Source organism: Strix aluco, chromosome 10, assembly GCF_031877795.1.
Source record: "Strix aluco isolate bStrAlu1 chromosome 10, bStrAlu1.hap1, whole genome shotgun sequence".
Taxonomy (NCBI): domain Eukaryota; kingdom Metazoa; phylum Chordata; class Aves; order Strigiformes; family Strigidae; genus Strix; species Strix aluco.
In genome coordinates this window covers 5532146-5551703 of record NC_133940.1, presented here as the reverse complement: position 1 = coordinate 5551703, position 19558 = coordinate 5532146, and positions in this window count along the sequence as shown.

Sequence of the window (19558 nt, the reverse complement as noted above, 5' to 3'; positions counted from 1 at the left end):
GTAGTTAATCAGCCAATTAGGGGAACCAACAATTACAAATTGGGAAGAAGAGAAAAAAGAAAGAAGAAGGGGGAATGAGTCAAGGTAGGCTGTAATCCCTTTGAAAAGGTTTCTAACATTAACTCCTAAAGAATTACGTTCTACCATACCTTGACTGATTTGTTTTCCCCCTTACTCCCCCTTCCCCTTTTCCTACTCATTGGGTCACTTAATTGGCTGATTAACTAGCAATTGCCTCTGGGACCAGCTCTATATAGGGTCTCTTTTAATCTAGAATTTTATTGACAAAGGCACCAGAGCAAATTCATCTCTGGTGTAAGTTTGTTGGAGTGAATGGGCTGACACCCAGGACAAAGTTGATCCATTGTATCACAGGCACTGTGTTTTTAAAGCTTTTGATTAACTCAGGACTTTTAAAATTACATTCCTTTTCTGCAAAATCTGTTCATTTTGGTTAGAAGAGGGAAAAAGAGCTTGCGAGGAAAGTCAGTCAGATGGCTGATAACTGTCTGCAGCAGCAATATCCTCCAGCTACTGTGTCTGTGTAATGATATAACAGCTAAACAGGGTGACACCTCCCTTCTCTCTCGTGCTGGCACTATTTCAGTCTTGCTGGCATAGACTTTTTACTTAGCATTGTCCATAATGATTAATTGGCCTAAATTCTAATTCTCATCCAAGCAGCGGCCCCGGAGGGTAGGGGATGTCTCTTATCTTTGGCCACTACGCCTGGTATGCACACTTGGCTTCCCCAGCGAGGGGGAAGGTGTTCTTAACAGTAATTAGTGACTCAGGACAGTGCAGCTCAGCTGTACCTGCTCCCCTCCCAGTCCCTGTTTGGGCCATCTTTTACATGATTTCCCCTCCCCTTGTTTCTGGCACTTCTGCTGGCTTCCTGAAGCCCTGCGAAGGGCATTTTGGGCTGTGGGAATCAAACCCAATGCATTCACTGCAGTGCTCTAAGCATCAGAAAACTTAAATAGGATGCTGCAAATAGAAATCTTTTTTCTTGCACACGCCTCTGTTGTCTGGAGGGTGGAAGGACTGACTGTTCCTGCTGTTTTGTCAGGCTGCTCTGCTAAAGGGAATGGACCTTACACACAGTTACTGGGCAGAAGGGAAAGCACGATATGGGATGGGATGGAGATCCTGTTTGGGGAGAATTCACACCAAAGAGCCAGCTCTGAACATTGGAGCCAAAAGGCAGAGGATCAGATTATTGAGTGATCTGGCAAATTCCCTAGAACACTGGGACCTGGCAGGAACACATCCCTTCCCACATGAAAGGGGCTCTGTATTTTACAGTTTCAAACAGTGCATGGGTTAAAGGTAGGCTAATCTGGGAAGAGAACAACTTAAATACAAGTAATATAGTTTATCTATGGGGGTGGGCAATGGAAGAAACAATGTCTTTTTCTCAGGATATGCAAGGACATAAAGTCCTGCTGCTGGGTGTTATTTTCTAGGCAGGCAGAAGGGACAATAACACTTTTAGAAGCAGATCTGTAGCTGCCGCCCTGTTTGCGATGCTACAAATGCTGCAGTGCAGGTGGGGCAAAGTAGTTTTGCAAATTTAGAGACAAAAGCCAGAGATACTAGTCGTAAAAATGACAGTGGGTGTTTTACAGAGGTGGAGGGACAGAGGTGGGCGGTATGATTACATCCTGCCCATCTGCAGCTATGCAGCTGTCCAGAATCCCTGTGTACTGGTACCATCTTCCATAGCCAGCTTTGCCAGCTGGAAATGTCACCATTTCTACCTGGAGGTCACCTCTGCATGGGATTTCACTCTCAGTCCTGTGGTGAGGGCATAATGTGAGCGTTTTCTCACTTCAGGCAAAATTTTCCAGGCTAACCCAAGCTATCTTGTTAAAAATTAAATTAAGCCATGCGGATTTTGTCTGGAGCAGTCTGAGGGCACTCAGAGAAGCCATCCCACAAATCAAGCAAGCGGCTGGACAGTGGTAACTTCTGGACTTTGTTAACAGCTGCCTGCAGAGCGGACATCTGCCTGTATCTTCAAGGGCTAAAAAAACCACAGGGGGTGTAGCTGCTTCAGTGCAGCATAAGTATGGGTAAAATTTCCATAGGATATTATTAATGACTAGGCTTTTACCTTTCTAGCCAAATCAACGTGGCTCTTTCATAGAGAACTCAAGGTCAAAGGACTGTCATCTCCCACAGACTGAAGTGTGTCTGCTGTAGAAATGCCACCAGAGCGCTCTGCACCTGAGAGCTGCTGGCTAAACGGTAGCTGTTCTGCTTCTGTACAAAACTGTTCTGAGTAGGCATTTCAGCTACAAGTTTTACAGGTCCCTAAATAATGCTGGCATTTTTGAAAAAGCCTAATCCTTTCTCATTCAAACTTCTGCACTCTTGAAATGAGACGAGATTTAGGCTGGAAAGGCAAAGAAAGAGAGGGGAAGTTCTTTCTTTCATAATGAAAACATGCTCTCTGGTTCAGGGAGAAGCTGAAAAATACCAGTGGGAGAACAGTCCTATCATAATCGGTCTCCCTGTAGAAGAGACTTGTTTTGCTGAAAAAACTCTGTTGTGCTCATAACGGTAAGAAACTTGTAATATAACTACCAGGATCTGAGGGGAGATACCAGCTTTGAGTATCACTGAACTGAGTTCAATCCCACAAGATATTTTTGAGTCTGAGGAAACACCTGATACCTGGTTTACATGTTTATTAGAGAATAATACATTTGCAGTGCCATAAAAGTGATAAAACACGTTCCTCAGATCTGGACAAAGCCAGCACAGACTTGTCACTTTGGTGACAAGAATTCTGATTCCCTGAACCTAAACTAAACCTAGCCTATCCTAAACCTAGCCATTTAGCAGTGTTGTGAAGGGGTTTAGTGGAGAACTTACCCAGAAACCATGTGAATTACTAAAAAAACATTCCTGTCTTTGCAGCTCTGAATAGTCCTTAGTGCTAAAGGGTTTGGAAGCCTCAGATTAAAGGTAGATATTCCTCAGATGCCAAGATTTACTATATGGAATATGGGCCCCATTGAGACAGGAGGCCAGACAAAATAATCTTTAAAGCAATGTATATTGGCCTTATAAATTAAGATTCAAATTTACAGACAGAAGCACTAATATTATTACTGAGCATGAATGGAGAAAAGAAGAGAGTCCGGTTTGAAGTAGTGTCTCTGATCCATCTCATCAGTGAATGTATTCCTAGGGTCAAGTCCTCCGGGAATAACTTAGGTGAGCAATGTCCCTGTCTAAGGATTAAGCTTTGGTAGGAGCAATTTGTTCTTCATTCTATCTTCCTCCACCTGTGCTCTTTCCACAAACCATTAGCAGAGGTTTTCAGCCATGGCAGAGAGTGTGAAGGGAATGAATGGCAGGTCCAGGAACATACTCCAGGACCTGGTAAAATCAACAGGTTTTCCTACAGGCTAAAAAAGTGGTTTTCATCCTGGGCCAGTTGAGGCCTGTAAAGAAAGAGGTGGATGCTATGCTGGGCTATTGCACTTAAACATTGCAAGTCTTCTGTCCTTGTAAAGAGGAGAGAAACAGGGGTTTTGTGTAGGTTGCTTAGTAGAAGCCGACTTGAAGAAGGTGCTGTTAGTCCTCTGTAGCAAAGAAGGACACCAGCTAGGGACTTTCCATGTCTAAGAAAATGCACAGCATGTTAGAAGTGATAAATAAAAAGTTATTTATTACAGCTTTTGAAACTCTTCTTGTCATAAACTTGTCACTTCACGGTGAAAAGGTGTGGTTAGTGTGTTTTTGAGGTTTGCTTTAGAGATAAGGACATGGTTGCAGTGTGCAAAACTAAAAGGAGATTATTTGTTTATCCTATTCTAATTTCCTACTCATTTGATGCCTCTTAATGTGCTGTCTTCAATAGTCTCTTGTATGTTAGGGGAGATGGAGGGAAGTCTTTAATGGGAGTTAGTCTCCTATACCTGCGTGGTGTCAGCAGCTAGATGTTTGGGTGAAAGCAACTTGTTTTCAAAGGTGTGGAATGGCAGGTTCTCTTTCAGTTCTGGACCGGGATTCAGACAGCTTTTGTTCACTGCTGAATATGGATTAGAGACGTAAAGAACGACAGCTTAAACAGCCAGCCCATCATAACAGAAGTAAAAACATTACGAAACAGGACAATAGGAAAAGAACTGGCTGCTTTTCAGTCAAGCAATCATTTCACCCTTTGGGCCATGCATTGTGGCTCTGCCCTGTGCCCCATCTCGCCAAGATGCTTTCCCCTCCCACTGATGCCAAAGGTGATCACAATAATACAAATGAGTTCAAAGCAATGATAAACTGTCACCTTTAAAAAAAATAAAAATACAAAAATCTAGTTTTCCTGTTTTCCTTCTCATGCCCCCATGCATCATTGTACAGGCTCTGAACAGACAAGCCCACTATTACAATGTTGTCAGGGCCCTGCTAGTTTTCTAGTTCAAATCCTTGTTCATGCTGTTTGCTAAGTACTTGTTCACTGTGACAGCTTTCAGCAAAACAGAACACACTGAATGCTTCTTTCCAAACAGCTCTGTCCTGCTGGGCTTCAAGTGAAACAAGCCCTTCAGACTCCATCATGTGAACTTTTCATAAGGAACAATCTCCTTTAGACAATTCCTTTCAGAGATACTATCCGTGAAACTGGGACTTGGGGATGAGGTGACATCACAGCCTTCTTCCTCTGGCCAGGGTCATGGCCACCAAAGTTGTATTTGTCAGGAGGCCTCCACATGGCATGGTGCATGATTTCCTTAATTACCTAATGTTTCCCCATTAAAAAAAAAAAAAACCCTACAACAACTTTAAAGTGTATTTTAGTATGTTTTCTGTTGAAAGAAAAGCAAGTGCTTTTTGTGCAGACAGTCAAATCCTCGGTTGTAAAAATCAGAACTGATTACCGAAAACATAACTCACATGCAGTCAAATCTTAAAGGCAGATATACCAGAGCTGGTGGACCAAAACTGAGATAGATGTTTGCTCTTTCCCTTGTTGGTGTCTGTACCTCATGCTCAGATGCTCAATACCCCTCTGGCTCACCTGCCTGTGCTCTTCTTGGTATCAGTCATGCATAGAAACAAGCAGGAGGTTTGATGAACAAGGCAAGGTGTATATGCTCTTACCAATGAGTTAGCAAGTAAATGAGGCAAAAAGGGCTGGGTTAGATATTCTGGGAGCATGCAAAAATGTTGTGTGCACTTCAGTGGCAAGAACTTAGCTCCCTGGATCTCCTCCCACCCCATTGCTGAGGAGTGACCTTAGAAAAGTACCACCACCTTTCCATGAGGTGGAGGTCAAATTGATGACCCATGAAAGCTGTCCCAGCCCAACTGACCACCACCCCAAGCATGGTCAGGGGAGAAATAGTAATGTGGTAAAAGCACAAGAGAAGCAGTCATGTAGAGAAAACCGATGGGAAAAAAAAAGTTGCAGGTATATGATTTGATGCAGAAAATGGTCCTTCTGGTAGTGGTGTGTCCCATTGATATGGGAATGGGCATTTATGTGGTTTTGTGCTTTTTACTATTCTTGGTTTGATAAATTAATATACAAAAAAGATATCTCTTGGTATTTTGCACTCTTTTTTACTTTTATATTGTGTTAAGAACTCTTCTTCTGTGTTGCTTTACAAAAAAAAAAAAAAAAAAAGAAGCCCAAAATGCATTAAGAAGGCATTGAACTTAAATAACTTAAAACAAAATGCCAATTGGAAAACAAATGTAAAAAAATGTCCTTCAACCCCAAGTGGTGTTCAGTCCTTCATGAAAAGATGCTAACAGCATCTTAGCTGCCTGTTGGTGAAATTGGTAACTGAAAACATTTTCTTTATCCATCTTACATGATGAAATTGATTACATGATGAAGTTGCTGAGGAGAGGGGCTCCGAAGAGGAGGATAGCGGCAGGGGACCCTTCTGAAAGCATCAAAAACCCGCAGCAAAACCGCAAGGCGTGAAGGCAGAAGTGCAGAGAAGAGGAGAGTCTCAAGTCACCTCCCCCCCGAGGGGGAAGAGTGAGCTGGGAACGAGGACAGCGGGGACTCAGAGTGGACGGAGACTGGAGTAACGGCACCCAACGCCCCTCACGTAAAAGAGCAGCCCCCAGGGAGCGCGAGCGACCAGGAGCACGAGCGACCAGGGCACAGTCCATCTCCTGGGTCTAGAACTTATCTGAGCTAGTTTCATCTTATTGTCCTCCACGAGTAGACTGAACCATGGTTTCCACTCGCGTTAAAACCACCACCAGAAAGAACGTGGTGACCCAGGCGGAGCTGCCTCGCAAACACACAGCGGTCCAGGTCTTGGGCTGCAGGGAGTGCCAGAGCCTGTTAATCCTGCCGGAGGACAGCAGTGACAACACCTGTGTGCGCTGCGATCAGCTGGATGAGCTGCTCATCCTGGTGGCAGAACTCAGAGAAGAGGTCAAAAGTTTAAGAAGTATTAGGGAGTGTGAAAGGGAGATTGATTGGTGGAGTAGCACCTTGGCACCTGTGAAGCAACAGGAGCAAATGGAAGCTCCAAACAAGGCACACAATCCCTCATCCTCTTGCTACCAGGCAGAAGGAGGGGACCTAGGAAATAGGGGAGGCTGGAAACAGGTCCCTGCTCAAGGAGGCAGGAAAATCCTCTCCCAACCTCCCTCACCCTCCATGGTGTCCCTTCACAATAGATTCGGGGCCCTGGAACTTTTGAATGAAGAAGAGAAGGAGGAAGAAAATGAGTCAAACAAGGAGGAGGACCAAGGTCCACCAAGGCTGGGTTGTTCTGGACCAGGTATTAAAACCAGTTCTAAAAAGAACCCCAGAAGAGTCATTATAGTGGGTGACTCCATTTTGAGGGGTATCAAAGGCCCCATATGCAGACCAGACCCGCTTCATAGGGAAGTCACTACCTCCCTGGGGCCCGCGTCAGGGACCTCACGGCAAAACTCCCAGCTCTAGTGAGACCCAAGGACTACCACCCGCTCTTGGTTTTTCAGGTAGGTAGCGATGACATTACCAGGAGAAGTCCTAAAGCAATGAAGAGAGATTTCAGGTCCTTGGGGAAAGTGATTAAGGGGTCGGGGGCACAAACTGTGTTCTACTCCATCCCTTCAGTTGGGAATATGGATGAAGAAGAATACCAGAGAACTCAACAGATGAACTTATGGCTCCAAGACTGGTGCTACCATCAGGGCTTCGGATTTTTCAATCATGCATTAGTGTACAGGACCTTTTAGCATTGGATGGGAAGCACCTGTCCCAGAGGGGGAAGAGGATCTTGGGGCAGGAGTTAGCTGGGCTCATTGACAGAGCTTTAAACTAGATCTGAAGGGGGAAGGGGCAAAACACCAGCCCATCTGAAGTGCATGTATACCAATGCACACAGCATGGGTGACAAACAGGAGGAACTTGAAGCCATGATGAAACAGGAAAATTATGATGTAGTGGCTGTTACAGAAACATGGTGGGATGTCTCCCATGACTGGAGTGTGCCAATTGATGGCTACAAGCTCTTTAGGAGGGATAGACAAGGAAGGAGAGGTGGTGGGGTGGCGCTGTATGTCAGAGACTGTTATGATTGCTTTGAGTACAAGCGTAGTGAAGACAGGGTGGAGTGTCTTTGCGTTAGAATCAGGGGGAAGGCAAACAGGGCAGATGTTGTAGTGGGAGTCTGCTATAGGCCACCCACCCAGGACAGAGAGGTGGATGAAATATTCTATAGGCATTTAGGTGAAATCTCATGATCGCTTGCCCTTGTTCTTGTGGGAGACTTTAACTTCCCAGACATCTGCTGGAAATACAACACAGCAGAGTGGGACCAGTTGCGGAGATTCCTGGAATGTGTGGGAGACAACTTCCTGATGCAGCTGGTGAGTGAACCGACCAGAGAAGGTGCCCTGCTGGATCTCTTCTTTGTGAACAGAGAAGGACTGGTGGATGATGTGGCAGTTGGAGGATGACTAGGGCACAGCAATCACGAAATAATAGAGTTCTCTATTCTTAGGGAGGCCAGGAGAGGGGGAAGCAGAACTGACATCCTGGACTTCCAAAGGGCTGACTTTGTCTTGTTTAGGCACCTGCTTGACAGAATACCTTGGGAGACAGTCCTGAAGGGTACAGGGGTCCAGGAAGGCTGGGCACTCTTTAAGAAGGAAGTGTTAATGGCACAGGAGCAGACAGTCCCCAGGTGCTGTAAGAGAAGCCGGCGGCAGAGAAGACCACCCTGGCTAAACAGGGAGCTTTGGCTGCAACTCAGGGAGAAAAGGAGAGTTTACAGCTTTTGGAAGAAGGGGCTAGCAACTCACAGTGATTACAAAGATTCTGTGAGGTTATGCAGGGTGGAAATCAGGAGGTCTAAAGCCCAGCTGGAAATTAATCTGGCTTCAGCAATCAAGGACAACAAGAAATGTTTCTATAAGTATGTCAGCAGCAAAAGAAAGACCAGGGAGAGTCTCCATCCCCTGTTAGACGCAGGAGGAAACATGGTAAAAGCAATGAGGAAAAGGCTGAGGTGCTTAATGCCTTCTTTGCCTCAGTCTTTAATAGCAAGACTAGTTGTACTGAGGGAATGCAGCCTCCTCAGCCAGAAGACAGAGACTGGGAGAACGACCCCCCCCGCATTCCAAGAGGAGACAGTCAGTGACGTAGTGCATCACATAGACATACACAAGTCTATGGGACCAGATGGGATACACCCGAGGGTGCTGAAGGAGCTGGCTGGGGTGCTCGCCAAGCCGCTTTCCATCATTTCCCAGCAGTCCTGGCTGACTGGGGAGGTCCCGACAGATTGGAAATTGGCCAATGTGACACCTATCTATAAGAAGGGTCGGAAGGATGATCCGGGAAATTACAGGCCTGTCAGCTTGACGTCGGTGCCCAGGAAGCTGATGGAGCAGCTCATCCTGAGTACCATCACACAGCGCATGCGGGACAACCAGATGATCAGGCCCAGTCAGCATGGGTTTATGAAAGGCAGGTCCTGCTTGACAAACCTGATCTCCTTCTACGACAGGGTGACCTGCTTATTGGATAAGGGAAAGGCTGTTGATGTTGTTTACCTTGACTTCAGTAAGGCCTTTGACACCGTTTCCCACAGCATTCTCCTGGCAAAACTGGCTGCTCGTGGCTTGGATGGGCACACGCTTTGCTGGGTAAAAACTGGCTGGATGGCCGGGCCCAAAGAGTTGTGGTGAACGGAGTTAAATCCAGTTGGCGGCCGGTCACGAGTGGTGTCCCCCAGGGCTCGGTTTTGGGGCCACTCCTGTTTAACATCTTTATTGATGATCTAGACGAGGGGATCGAGTGCACCCTCAGTAAGTTTGCAGATGACACCAGGTTGGATGGGAGTGTTGATCTGCTCGAGGGTAGGGAGGCTCTGCAGAGAGATCTGGACAGGCTGGAGCGATGGGCTGAGGCCAATTGTATGAGCTTCACTAAGGCCAAATGCCGGGTGCTGCCCTTGGGCCACAACAACCCCCAGCAGCGCTACAGGCTTGGGGAGGAGTGGCTGGAGAGCTGCCAGTCAGAGAGGGACCTGGGGGTGTTGATTGACAGCCGGCTGAACATGAGCCAGCAGTGTGCCCAGGTGGCCAAGAAAGCCAATGGCATCCTGGCTTGTATCAGCAATAGCGTGGCCAGCAGGGACAGGGAAGGGATCTTACCCCTGTACTCGGCACTGGTGAGGCCGCCCCTCGATGAGTGGGTTCAGTTTTGGGCCCCTCACTCCAAAAAGGCCATTGAATGACTCGAGCGTGTCCAGAGAAGGGCAACGGAGCTGGTGCAGGGTCTGGAGCACAGGTCTGATGGGGAGTGGCTGAGGGAACTGGGGGGGTTTAGTCTGGAGAAGAGGAGGCTGAGGGGAGACCTCATCACCCTCTACAACTACCTGCAAGGAGGTTGCAGAGAGCTGGGGATGAGTCTCTTGAACCAAGTAACAAGCGATAGGACAAGAGGGAATGGCCTCAAGTTGCGCCAGGGAAGGTTTAGACTAGGTATTAGGAAGCATTTCTTTCCAGAAGGGGTTGTTGGGTGTTGGAATGGGCTGTGCAGGGAGGTGGTGGAGACCCCATCCCTGGAGGTGTTTAAGAGTAGCATCGAGTTAGCGCTGAGGGATCTGGTGTAGTTGAGAACTGTCAGGGTTAGGTCAATGGTTGGACTGGATGATCTTCAAGGTCCTTTCCAACCTAGTTGATTCTGTGATTCTGTGATTCTGAAAAACATCCTAATTATGAGCTCCAGAATGTGTCTTTTCCTTAACACAGTTTTATATGAAGTTGTTTTCTAATAATGGATACAAAGGTTACCAGTTCAGAGGGAAAGGGGTCTGATGTGCATGGGGATTATTCACAAGAAGGGATTCTGAAATCCCAGCCTAAACTTTTCATTTTCACCAGGCTCCTGTGCCACAGCCAGAACCATAGGAAGTAGGTGACAGTTTTGGAGAGTAGCTGTGTGGACCCATGCATCAGCAGTGCCGTTGTGGTTTGATAATGAGATGAGCCAAGTTAAGGGCTGTCTGTTACCAGAAGGATCATAGTCTCGCTGCTTCCCTTGCTCTACTACTGACACTCACCTGAAACTAGCAAAACCCCTAGCCAGGCAAAAAATTACGGAATGATGCTCAGAAACACTACAGAAGATGTGTTGGAGCACTGTATTCATGACACTGAACAAAGGTGACACAGCAAAGGTGACCAAAGGAGACAGTAACCCGAAACTGCACAGATTTTGCATGGGCCCTTAGGTATCTCTGAAAGCTGTGGAGCTCAGATGGTGTTTCTTCCCTCTGTGCTTCTATAAATGTTAGTTTCCAAGCAAGGTTTTATTAATCTGGCTGACAGAGTCATTCTGTGGGCCAGATAAAGGTAAAGGACAAGTGATTTATATGAAAATTTGGTCTATAACATGTGTGTTCTTTGGGATATTTTCTGTACCATCTTTGGATGCAATTCATTGAATAGACTGAAAAATTTTGCTTTCTTAAGTCCAGAGGAGCAATTTGTTTTTTCTATTTGACTTATAAATTTTCACCCGTTTTCACTCAGATCAGGGAATAGCACTCATCTGTGTGAATATTTCTGGCCAATTTCTGGCCAATAATTCTGGATTTTGGAACACCTGCTGTGGAAGAGGCCAGGATAACTAACCTGAGACAATGACAGGAGATGAACCTCACAAGATTCAGCAATGACATCTCTTTGGGAAAACCCAGAGTGTAGGCTTACAGATTTTGTGGATACGTGGACAGGCAAACCTTTAGTATCCTACAGTATTTCCACATTGTTCCTTTTATTTCCTTTCCTAAGGGAGCTGGGCTGCTCCAGCTACACTCTGTACTGGCATCATCCCCTCCCTCCTAATTCCGGTAGTGTAGGTGGAAGCACTTGTGTTCAGGGCACAGAGGTTGCTAAACAGCATGTCCTCCTTGCTGACAACATATCCAAGAGCCCTGTCAGACGGCAATTCCAATAAAGGCATCACTGGAGAAAAATTAGTAGATGACACAAAGGCAGGTATCTCTTGTGGACCACTTCCATTTTTTCTTCACCGTCAAGGTGTGGTCAGTTTGAACCACTTCAGCGACTCAAAGTTGAAGAAGAAATTGGGATAGTGGCAGCTTCTTTTTAAGATCATAGAGTTTAGCTCTACTATTCATAGCAGTAGCTAAACTAACCAGAGCAGCATCCTGGATCACCAGGGCTCTTTCACCTGTGCAGGAATAATTAAGAATGTGCAACACCATTGGTCTTCCAAGGTCTACAAGGTCTACAAGGAACAGCGTAGGTCTTCCTTTTTATTCCACACATTTCTAATGAGAAATATTCGCTCATAAATGTTAGAAGTTATGCACTGGCTGCCTTATGCATTTTGCCTGCAGGGTTCTAGACCAAGTTAGTAAAAAATTGGAGCAGGCTTGGTGTAATTCCACAAGTTATTTTTGCTCCTGTGTAAATTTGTGCACACATGGAGTTATCCTATTGCTGCTGTTGTGGAAGCTATTCTTCTTTCTAGCTGCGTCCTATCTTAATGAGAAATCACTTCCATGTGCATTCTACAGGTATTTCTATGCCCAAATAAAGAAGGAAACTTTGAGGCCAAATTTTAAAGGTATTGAATAGATAATGGCTCTGCTACATTTCAGCTAGAGATGTAATTGCTCAGTACTTGTGATTCCCTCATTGATATGGAAAAGGGAGACCATCTCCATGCTCAAGTGTTTATGTCTGTTCCTTTTCACAACTCGGGACCCCAATGCCGTGTAATTCCCATTGAGGGCACTGGGAGTTTTTCCTACACCACAATTTTAGATATTAAAGTCATTTTAGCAGCAGTCAGTGACTAATCACCAATCCTGCTAAATTTAAAAAAAATTCAGAAGAAAAAGACCTCTGAAGAGTTCCAGAATATTTACAAACCAATTTGCTATAAAGTCTGTTTTAAATGTAATCATATGAAATCATACTTGACATTACTAATATGGCTTTAATGTGGTTTGCCTTAAAATGTTAATCATATCCCATGCTGTCTAGTTCACAGTCACCTGGAAGAGCCAGTGATAAACAACCAATTTCAGGGTCATTCAGGTGTGGGATTTAGTCATACAACTTAGACTGTGTAACCCGTGGCTGTATTTTACGGGATGTCATAAATAACAACCAGCTTCTGCCTGTTCTTTGTCCTTTGTCACAAAATAACAGAATGGTTTGGGTTGGAAGGGACCTTAAAGATCACTTAGTTCCAACCCCCTGCCATGGGCAGGGACACCTTCAACTAGACCAGGTTGCTCAAAGCCCCGTCCAACCTGGCCTTGAACCCTTCCAGGGAGGAAGTGTTCATATAAGACCTTATATTCATCTAAGTCTTATAATACCTTATAACTCATATAAATTCATATAAGACCTTATGTATACACACAGAAGAAAAGAGAGCAAGAAGAAGAATGTATTCCAGATGGAAGAACTTGAACATAGAGTTATCTACAATCGTGCATTGCGTTTGTTTATGCTGTGTAGAGGAACATAACGTCTGTGCTTAACTATTTTTCTTTAAAAGTGCATATCACGGATTTCAAGTGCAGGCTGTAATAAACACAAACAAGTGTTGTATTCATTCAGCTGCGGGTTTCTCCCGTTCACTCCTCTGCATTCTCTCACCACTCTCAAAAATGAGAAACGCACATTTCCAAGTGGGGGGATGAGGGGCCACTGGGATTGAGCTTTTTCTATGCAACCCTTGCTTTTTCACGATTCATTAAACCTTTTCTCCCTCGTGTGTAATTGGACCCCTCTCATTTACATGCATGAGGGATGCATAATTCTGAGAGAGGTACTGTGGTCCAAAAAAAAAAAAAAAAAAAAAAGAGAAAGAGGAGACGGCCCTTGGGCCAGGGTGCAGGAGACACGGGAAAACTTGGCAAGAGTGACCTGCGTAGCAGCATTGCATCCCTGGAGAGAGCAAACTGGTCCCACTGTGCAGTGCCTGTGCTGCGTGGGGAAGCGAAATGCTGCTGAGAGAGCTTTGGGCTGCCTTGACTGACCCCGGGGCTGGGGCTTACCTCAAAACCAATCTTTACTCCCCAGAGAAGTACGGCTCTGTGTCTGAGGCAGCAAACAGCTCGACTGCCTGGGATCCTCTGCATATTGGCACCTGATTAATTAATTAATTATTGCTGATCGAGCATTCAGTGCTATGGTGCAGCCTCCAGGGCTTAAATCCCAGCTGCTGAAGCTGAACTGGTGGGTTTAAAGAGGTGGAAGGGAAGAGACTCTACTTCTCCCTTCCGCTGCACTTTGGAAAATAACTCTTCGTATCCAATGGATTTTCTCTTGCAAAACAATATCAGATGTTTAATAGACTTGTTCCTTCTGTTCAGGGTGGGGAAAATTCTCCAGCCAGAAGGTGAAATATTTCAGTTGGTTTCTTACTTGGTTAAATTTCTACTTAGAAAACTGCACCCCATGCTTTGTAGAAACCGTTTCTGTCTTCCCTTGCACAGGCTTTTTTTAGCTCATCTTTACGCAGCTCTTAACGTTGTTGTGCCAATGCTGAGCTATGGTAAAAAAATCTCTAACACCATGTGTCCCACCAGTAACTCCACTCCTGATTTATCAGTAAGATGAAAATGTAATCAAGCTCTTTAAGATCTAGATACTGAATAACAAAGCTTATTTTTTAAGCTGTGATTTTGACTACATAATGCATAGGCCAGGCTGCCTGTGTGTGGGTCAGACACAAAATTAGGCACTGGTACCTGTCCTGCAGGAGAAGACCCGCTGCCCCTCTGGGACTGCTCTGTCCTGCCCAGGCAGCCCTGCCTGGGGCTGAGCTTCCCAGCACTCCCTGAGGGGCAACAAGCAAGAATTATACTTCCCCTGGTACAAAGAATACTAGTGGCATTTGCTGACTGATACTGTGGGCAAAATATCACTATTTTCACATTGCAGGTATATTTGTTGCCAGAGAATCTGCAGGGCATGGAGCCTTAGTAATTTACTTCTAGAGACAGCAGTTGGCTTTACATGTCTTAAGACATGATGCTTTATGGTGGTAATAATTTTCAAACCCTTAACAGAAAAAAAGCATGTGATATTACCCTATGGCGTAGCACTTATGACTATGTCTCTTGTTAAATGTCAAAACTAATTTCAGATTTTTTTTTTTTAAATTTATTTTTCTAATTATTTTTTATAAACCGGTTGAGTACGTTTGATGTAAGAGAATATTTAGACGCTATCAGGGCTAATATTTGTTTGCACATTGCTGATGGGAAAAGGAATGAAATTTTAAAAAGTACATAAATATATTAATGAGCGTTTCTTCTAAGCTCTTACTTTATATGCTCAAGCCCATCTTTTAGCTTAACTTCTATTTAAAAAGTTGAAAGAAACTAGGAAATCCCTGCAGAGAACAGCCAGCCACACTTCTGAATTTCAATGTGTTCTTCTAGACGAGGGCCTTTGATTTTAAATGGTAACGTTGTTGCTTTAATCAGGAGACAATCCTTATATATTAGTTGTACTGGCCTATAATTGTAAGAGCTAAATGATACACAAAACTGGATACACATCTTTGCAGGCCGATTAATGGGGAGGACTGAAAGCAAAAGTAAACACTAACCTTACAAAATAAAAGAAGTTAAAAGATAAGTGTTAAGGACCTTTTTCTTTTTGGAGAATAAAACAAGATTTAGTAGCTTTCCACTTAATTTAAATGAAAAGAATCGCTACCTTACATATTGCACTGATAATGCGGGGGAGAGCGAAAACAAAACCGTCTTTGTAGCAGTGACACCTCCTATAGTTGTTGTGAAGAAACTTTTCGCCTTGGTATCTACTAACCAATTCTAATTAATGCTGCACATTCCTCCACTGAAATCATTTAATGCATAACAAGGGGGGGGGGGGGGGGGGGGAAGAGAGAGAGAGAGAGAGAGAAGAAATTCTCAATGCTGATGATTGCCCTGTTCGAATTATGGGAGTGAAAGCCCGGGCCCCCTAACCTACTGTCTATAAAGCAGAGCTTTGAAAGAGAGCTGCGACCTACAAAAGCTGTCAATCTCCCTTGCCCCGAAAGCCTGGGTTCACATGGATTCAAGTGACAGCCCTCCTCCCCCGCACACAATACATCAATCTGTCTCTCCCCCGAGCACCCACAGCCCATTGTGCGAGCCGCAGGTGCCTAATATAGCACCCATGGCCGCCCCCCGGCCCCCCCTGAGAACTGGCCCCCGCACAAAGGGGCCCGGGCAGGGCAGATGGGCACGGGGCCGCCGGGAGGTGCCTGACACACAGTTGCTTGAGGTTTTAACTGTTTTTCTGGGGGTGTCTCTGCTTCAGACCGGCATCTTTCCTTTGGCAAACCTGCTCACTCACCAGCGGCGAGGGCTGGCACGGGGTGCTTGGTGCTCAGTTGCTGGCATCTTGAAAAAAATGGGTGTCACCAACGGAGGCAGCGCTTTCCGAGGCGTCGGTAAATACAGGGGCGATGGCTGCTCCTGCCTGGTGCAGCGATCTGTAACGGGGCTTGAACTCTCTTCCCATCATCTTAATGGGCAAACAAGCCCTGGGGATGCCTCTGTTCTGAATTACCTGCATCTGTTCAGTGGGGCAGTGCAGGCACCCAGCTGTCCAGGCACTGAAGGATGGTCCTGGAGGGCTGTGCTGCCAGCAGTCCTAAAAGGAACTGGCTGCCCATTTGATCCTGGGCTTTGACTGGTGAAGATCTGGCCTGTAATAGCATCCCAGGTTTTCTGTAGACTGTGAGTAAACTGCTTTGTCACCTGATGTCTCAGTTGTCTCTATGTAAAACAGAGTGAAGGTTTTCCTACCCACTCCTTTCCCTGTTGATAGAAACTGTAAACCTGGGGAGATGGGGATGTGTCTGTGTGACTGCACAATGCCCAGCCCAGGAGGACGTTTCTGCCATAAAACAAATTAGTGGCAACAGTAGTGTAGATGATGAAGAAGACTTGCATCCTGTGCTACATCCTGCTAACGCGCAGTGATAAAAGTGGCATTTGTTCATCTTTCCATGTCTAAACTGTGAATGTTTCTCCCCCGCTGTTGCCTTTAGATCTGCATTACTGAGTCAGGTTTGGAGAATCCAGAGGATAGCCCTGGAGCTTAATGTGTCAGGAAACTGCACAAGGAAACGATGTGGAGAAGAGGAAGCTCATCCATGCACATGCAGCTACAGGTGGTGCGTAACTGGCTATTCATGTTGGTTTTTCCCAACACTTACAGCACAGATCTTCTGACCTCTTTCAGAGGAAACACATAGTCTGCTCCTGAGTAAACCAAGAAGCCTTGTAAGCCCAGAGTTACTCAATAACCTTGTCTTTACTGAAGTTAAAATTTGCACGCAATAAGCTTCTTTCAATTCCCCTTTATATATACCAAAACCAAGCAAGCAAGCAAACAAAAAATAACAGCACAAGCTCAACTTCTTTAAGTTCCTTTCCAGATCATTTTGTTCTAAAATGTTGAGCAGCTGTCCCTTTCTCATCACCAGAGCCACAGCTCCCTGCTTTCAGAGCTGTATCCTCACCTGGAGGCTTTGCTGGGCGGTGGGGACGTCCCAGAGCTCAGTAGCACGGCTGCTATAGCAGCATGGCTCCTGCAGCACTGAGTGGAGTGCAGGCTAATTGCTGAAGTATTTCCTTTGCTTTTGGTGAGGTTTTGCTTCAGTGATTGCAAATTAAAGTGACACTGCAATTCAAGTCAGCACAATGAAATGATGCTCTCGCTGCTTTGATCTTGGTCCTTAGAGAGATAACTCCTTAAAAATAAAAAAGGAACTGCTGACTAATTTGGTACTAAGCATCAGTCAGAGATCAAAAATGTCAAAGTGCAGAGCCTGCTTGTAGGTGTGATGATAACATCTGTAGGTAAAGACAGGTAAAAATTTTCTGATTCTCCCGCAGCAGTTAAGCAAGCTCCACTTTGCTGGCTGAAGAGCTATGTTTCTACTTTCATTTCAGATGGATGTTTTAAAAACACCAACCAGAGCTGGGGCTGAGAGAAACACCAGTGCAGCACAGTCCAAGCCAGCCAGGTGAGCCTAGTGGCAAAACTGTTTTGAAGAAAAAATCACAGATGTAGGATGCCAGCTCTATTGCAGTGAAGCAAGAAGATGAGCAGAAACAGTTTCATGGCTGTTAACTTTTTCTATTTGGACTGACAGTGCACCTTCAGGCAGATTTTGAGCCTCCTGCCAAAATATATGACAAAAGCAAAATCAAACTGGCATTGGCTTGTCTCAGCAGTTTCTTATAGGATGTGATCAAATGATCATGTTGTCTGATACTTAGAGTTTTCTTCACTCGCCTTCAACTAAATGAGTGGATTATTCAGTATCTCAAACCATGGAAAAGCTCAGCAGTTTCAAGCTGAGCTTTATCTACAACAGGTTCCTACCGCTGTCAATAATAAAAATTCTCTAGCTTCAAGTGTAGGACCAAGTCATTCAATTGAAGGCTTACAACAATTCTCAACTTCACCTCTGGGAAAGTTGCTGTCAAGTAGCAGCTTTTGTTTCCTTTTCAGGGCTGAGGCAGCTCCAAAGTACCTTCAAGATTCAGCATTTAATATAGTTCATTAAAGGTGGGGATGCCCAACCTTTGCTGAGACAGGACAACAGTGCAAAACAAAAATTATCTGGGTAGCATCATACTTTGTTTTCCTTCCTGACCTCAGTCTTAGATTTTAAATTCTTGTGGCCACAAATTACATGTAAATGTCATTTGGTGAAGCCAGCCAGCACACAGGGCACCCTTTTGCCTTGAGCAGGGGTTCAACCAAGAAAAAAAACCTTTATGTGCCTGACCTTTCTGTAGTCTTATCTGCACAAGAAGTCAGGGTAGTCTGGCAGTCCTGGCTAAACAATGATCTGAATCACACTTTATTATCCTGAACTTAAACACCTTAGGAGAAGTTTAAATCCATGCCTGGCACTGAAAAAGGTAGTCTAAATATGACACCTTCATAGGAAGGTAGCTGCTGTCACTGAACAATAAATTAAAAAATCTAGGCTAACTCTTCAAAAGACCTATCTGCTTCTTTCTTATATAAGCAACTTCTTGCAGTCACACAAGTTAAAAATAAAAACAACAGCCTGGACACTAAGATGAGCTTAACTCATCTGCAGTACAATTTGCAGTAAGGAAACTGGAACTGAACTATGGAAGTGATTCATTAGCTGTATATTCAGCTCCACCGCAGTGTTGCAGACAGTTACGCTGGGCCTTAATTGCTTCTGTTAACATCATATTCTAGAGCTCATTAGTGATAAACAATGTGTATTAATATCATTCAGGCAAGAACTAAAGATTAAGGTGGAAATCCATTTGCTGTGATGGCCATTAGTCAATTCAGAGCTGTTGAATTGATGCTTGAGAATCTAATGTGAATTGGGAGAGTCAATATTTCATCAGGCAGATCCTCTCATCCTCCTGTGAAAGTTCTTTGTCTAAAAAAAGTTACTTAATGAAAAGTGCGTGCTTGAGAAGGACAGATACGAAGTACTGCCCTATTGGTCTCCTCAACAGTTTAAATTCTAAAGAGTGGATAAGGCCAATTTTGGGTCTGATAGAAGCATGACCACTTTAGGAAGATTGTGCTGCTTGTCACGGTGGTAAATTTGGCCCAGTGTTGCCAACTTAAGTGTTTTCAAATGTAGAGAGTTCTCAGCTTTAGTTCCATTTTCTCGCTCCAGGCAGGTCAGTTTTTGTAAGTGACTATACACTGGGATTTCTCCAGGTGTGTCTGACTGACAGCACAATTTGTAACTTCTTGTTCTTAATTCATTGTAGGGACATCCCATAAATAGCCTAGCATCAGATTATCATGAAATGTGCCAGTGGCACAAATAATCTTGTTCAGTCTCAGAAGCTGTTGTAGAGTAACTTCACCTCCTCCCTCCCCACTCACCATTTCATCTCCCCTGTCTTCCTGAGGGCCAGCAAATGTCCATTTCTCTTCATAACTTTGCTTTGAATTTTTCCTTAGGACATAGAAGACCAGCATTGCTGGCAGCCTGTATGATCTGAGGAACAAACACGGTGCAGGAGATACAGACACAAGCAGCAGCTTC